Source organism: Colius striatus, chromosome W, assembly GCF_028858725.1.
Source record: "Colius striatus isolate bColStr4 chromosome W, bColStr4.1.hap1, whole genome shotgun sequence".
Classification (NCBI taxonomy): domain Eukaryota; kingdom Metazoa; phylum Chordata; class Aves; order Coliiformes; family Coliidae; genus Colius; species Colius striatus.
The window spans coordinates 16,553,836-16,558,869 of record NC_084789.1 but is presented as its reverse complement, the minus strand read 5'-3'; positions in this window follow the sequence as shown (position 1 = coordinate 16,558,869).

Below are 5,034 nucleotides of genomic sequence, written 5' to 3'. Positions count from 1 at the left end.
GAAAAGCAAAGAAGTTCAAAAAAGAAAGTAGACGGGGGGGGGGGGGGGAAAAGCCCGATCCGGAGTGTGTGGGCGGCCTCAGACACTGCGTCAGCCCCGCGCCCATGAGCCCGGCCCAGGACGGCGGCGGGGGGTCGCGGCTCGGCACAGGGGCACGGCCGGCTGCAGAGCGCCGGGGGAATGCGGGGTACATCGGCTCTGCAGCCCCTCGGGATGGGGCTGAGGCAGACTCCCCCCCCCCCCCCGGGGATGGAGGGAGGGAGCCCCTCCTGCCCCACACCAGGTCTGGCTGCAGCTTCCTTCCCCCAGCCAGGAGCGTGAGCAGCCAAGGGCCCCTGTGAGCTGTAGCTGCGTGTTTTTGGGTGCAGCTCAGAATGCCTGAATGGGTTATTTCATCCCAGCCAGCCCAGGTGAATCCTCCTCTCTGCCTGTAGCATGGAGCTGGGCAGCTGGCCCAGTCATTTGCATGTGAAACAGGGGTGCTGAGGTCAGGCACAGCTCATTGCATCTTCCACTTACCTTTCCTAGGCTGCAGCCACGGCCATAGGGGTGCTGAGGCAACGCTTCACCTTCCTGTTGTCCTGCTGAGGAGCACGGGGGGGGGAAGAACATCACATCGTATCCCAGGTACATCTATCCCATACCCAACAAGGCTGCCCAGCCCCCTGAAAGCCACCCAAAGAAGGCAACATCCATAAAAACTACTGAAAACTAGCACTTTCTCATCTTCACACAGCTGCTGGGCCACAAGTTTCTGTGCAAGGATGGCTGCTGCAACAGGAGCACCACAAACCCCTACTCAAGAAGGTTTCTTCAGTCCTAAAAGCCAGTCGCACCTTCCAAACCATCAGCGCCAAAGCAACACAGCTGCTCAGGCTTTCCCAGAGCTCTGGCTAGAGGTTGCAGGTCAGCCCAAAGCACCTGGAGGAGGTTCAGTTTGCTTGAACCAAATCAAAACCCCAAATCCCTGCAACCTGGAAGGAGGAAATTGGTCTTGGGCAGCTGGGCATTGCCCTGCCTGGCTGCTGGAGAGCTGGGTCTTCATTTCTGGAGCAATCCAGCAAGCTCTGAGCAGGGAGGTAGGACATCTGGAAGCCCAGTGGGTCCTGGGTTGAACACTGTTTTGCAAGGACTTTGCTGGCAAAGCCCTAGGGAGCTGGTGCCCACTGTGTGCCCTGGCACTGTAGTGTTGTGCTCAGACCCATCTGAAAAGCAGCAAACTCATCCTTTCCCTGAAAGGGTCCAAGTTCTGTCTTGGTTTGGTGGCACCGGTGTGTGGAAAGGGTGCTGCCCACAGTGCCCACCTCATGGGAACATCCCTGAGGATGCAGGAGCTTCACCTGGAGCTCTTCAGATATTTGGGAGCACTTCAGACCTCACCATATGGCCAAAAATCAGGTGAGACAGTTCTGTCAGTGGGAACTAGAGGGAGGAGCAGGATCTGGCCCCGAGGTGGTCCCATGTGGAGGGGGGGACATGTGTAAATCACCCAGGTGGTGTTTGGCTGTTCTTGGTGAATTAAATGGATCTGTTGTTTCTCAGGACCTGCAGCTGAGTGCCAGGATGGGCTTTGGGGATGCGAAACCTCTGAGGGAGACCAATTAAGCACATCAGCATCTGGGCTGTTGGCTTGTTTTGAAGCCAGGGATTATGCTTTAATTGAGGCAGTGCTGGGAGAATCAGCCCTCCATGGCTGGATGTGTGCTGGGAGCAAGCACAACAGCCTGGAGAAGGGGAAGGAATTGCCCAGATCCTCACTCCCATCCCTAAACCTTGGAGACCCACTCCTGGGAGATGCCACCCACCGAGGTACCAGCACCTTCCACCCATCCTGGACAAACCTGACATCCCATCCTCTTCCTGGGAGGCAAATCTCATCTACTACAGAGCCAAAAGGCTTCAGATCCCCCAGAGCAGTACTGCCTCCTGGCCTGGTTCATCTGATGTGTTGGAGTCTGCATGTGATTAGAAGATAATTAGCACTTCCTAATCATTAATCCCCACCTCCTAATCCGGTTTAGTACCAGTTGAGTTGCCACTCCTTGGAGTGGATCAGGAGGAAATGCATTTGTCCCTCCCCTCTCTGCTGGGATGTTTCCAAACTGTCTGACCTCGCTGGCCCTCGGGAGCAGGGGACGTGGCTGTGGGACTGCAGCACCCGCCACGCTCTCGGGAGAGCTCCCAGCTCATCCCAAGGTCACCCAGCACTTGGGATGGGAAGGTTCTGGGGTCAGTTTCACCCCCTTCCCACTCAGAGCATCTGTCCCCCAGTTGGAAAAATAAACACTGAAGCGATGTTACCGTATGGGGAGTGGTCAGAGTGGAGCGATGGGCTGGGGTTTGAGTGAGAATCACCCTGCAGAAGGCTGTTGGAACACATTTCCTGAGGTGGATGTGTGCCACTCATACGCCTTTGGCTGGAGCTTTGCCCTGGGCAGCAGCACTGGCAGCAGATGCATTGCTCAGGATGCTCAGCTTCCCACAGGCTGCAAAATAAACATCATCACCGAGTTGTGAGACCCAGTTTGAAGCTGGGGTGCACAAGGGCAGCGAGGCACCCTCTGAATTACCGAGTTTGGGGATGATATGGGGCAGGTTTAGTGTCTGAGGGCAGGATTTGGGGAGCCATGGCCTATGAGAGCAGTGTCTGTAGCACCAAGATCTGCACCAAGCCATCAGCCACCTCTGAGGACTGTCAGGTTCAAAGAGTCTCATTTAGAGCCTGGGGAGGACAGGGGAGTACATTATATAACCAGGACAGCACCATGTCCTGCTCCATCATGCTCTTCCAAGGCTGTTTCCCCCATCTCATGGCTCTCTACAGAGCTGAGGGCTCCAGGACAGCAAAGCCCTGCCCGTGGGCAGCGGCTGGTGAAGGGCTGCGGGTGCCGCGGGCTTTGCTTCACCTCAGCGATGGCAGACAGGGAGCTGCGGCACCTGCCCGGCCTCAGCCAGCCCTCAGGCTCAGCCCCGGCCCGGCCCGGCCTCAGGCTCGGCCCCCGCCAGCCCTGCACCGCCCCGACCTCCTCCCAGCCCCCAGACGGCCCCGGCCGGGCCAACATCAACAGACACCTGGCAGCAGGCGTCGAGCTGAGGTCACTGCTGACGGAAGGGGCCGTCTTGGCGGCCGCCGGCTCCTCTCCCAGCAGCGGGGAAGGGCCACGTCGCTCTCCCTGTGGCGGCGGAGACGGGCGGAGCACGGACAGGGCAGCCCCAGTCCTGGAGTGGGCTTCCCCTCACAAGCTGTGGGGTTGGCAGCCCCCTCGCTGGGCCCATTTGGTATTTGCAGCCTTCCCTCAGAGAATGAGCCTCAGCTCCTCCATAGCCCCGGGGTATGTTGATGCTCTCGGGGGGTTCAGAGCTGGGACAGGGGGGTTTTGCCCCTCGTGCTCCTCGCCTGAGCACAAAGAGACAACGTTTAGGGTCAGCCCCAGCTTTACTAGACACCCAGCTGCGGGTAGAAGGATCCAGGCCAAAAAGAAGGGCCATTTCCCTGCCTCCAAACTGACTCTTGCAGGAAGCAGATGGGGTTTTGGCAGCTGCTGGGGCTTGGTTAGTCCCAGTTCCCCCCTCAACTGCCCAGGCTCCCAAAAAGGGGGCCATTTGTGTGTACCCTGTGCTGTGGCTCTCCCAAGCTCTTTGCTGCTGTCTCTTCTGCAAAGCCTTTAAAAGTCAGGCAAGTTGAAGCTGCAAATAATTTATTAAAACCAGATGTGCTCACTCCAAAGCTGCCACGAGGAATTTCAGGGCTCTCCAGCCCTGGGAGGGCCCAGAGCACAGATCCCTGCCCTTCCACCATGGGGGCAAGAGGAGCCGGGGGCTACCCTGGGGAAGGAGCGTTGCCCTCTGAACCCACCCCAGCCTCTTCTCCTTCCTCTCTCCCCCAGGGCTCCTGGAAAGGGACAAAGAGAAATTCCAGCCATTTCTAAGACATTTGTTTTCCCCCACACACACTTTCTCTGCGTGACTCGAGCAAATGAGCAGAGGTGGATTGCAGAGAGGGGAGAGAAGGCAGCTGGACTGGAGGGAGGAAGCAGGGATGGGGCTGAAGAACACAGATCCCACCCTGTCCCTCAGCCCTTTCCAGCCAGAGCCCAGTGGCCACGGCCCCAGATGCTTCATTTCCACTTCTGACATTGCCTTAGCTCATAACCTAAGGCACCCCTTCCACCTCTGTCCCTGGAGGGGTTCTGACATCGGTCCCAGCTCCTCTTCTGGGTTTGGGTGTTCAGGATTAGCAGGAGCTGGGGTGAGTTTGGAGCCCTCTTGGTTTAAGCAGGAGGTTGCCCCCACGGCAGCCGTGTCCTGCAGAGCCAAAGCCTTTGAGTCAAGAGAGGACAGGGCTGAGCAGAGCTCTGGTTTTTTTCTTCCCATGAAAGCAAACCAGAGCCAAGCACCTTGTAAACTTGCTGCCTGCCTTCCCCATGGCTGCTGGGGTGGGATGGGAGATCTGAGCTTCACGTGAGGCCCTGTTCACTCTGCTGCTCCCCACAGCACTGCTGCAGTTCCAGCTCCAGCCCATGCCTTTCTAGCTCCAGCTAGACCATTGCATCCTTCCACCCCATCACTGCAGCCCAAGTAACAGTGGATGACAGAGCGGCTCGGGGCTGCTGAGGCAGATGGTGACCAACCTCTGTTTCAGGTTTTCCTGGATCAGCTGGAAGCACAGAACCTCCCCTGTGTTGTGGTTTGGCCCAGCTAGCACAGCAACACCACGACAGTCTCTCATTCAGTTCCCCCATTCACTCCCACCCTCAGGATGACAGAGGACCCAGCAAAATGGGAGGAAAAAGATAAGCAAGATTGTTGTGGATTAAGACAAGGGCAGGGAGGGCTCACTGCCAATTATGGTTCTGGGCAAAACAGACTCCAGTACTCGACTTAGAGAGGAAAGTAGGAAAGTTTATTCTACAAGAAACAGAACAGAATAAAAGCAAAAAGGGAGTAGGATGATGAGAAAATTACAACCAGCACTTTAAGATCTCCCTCCCCCATCCCTCCTTTCTTCCCGGGCCCAGCTCACTGCTCCCAATA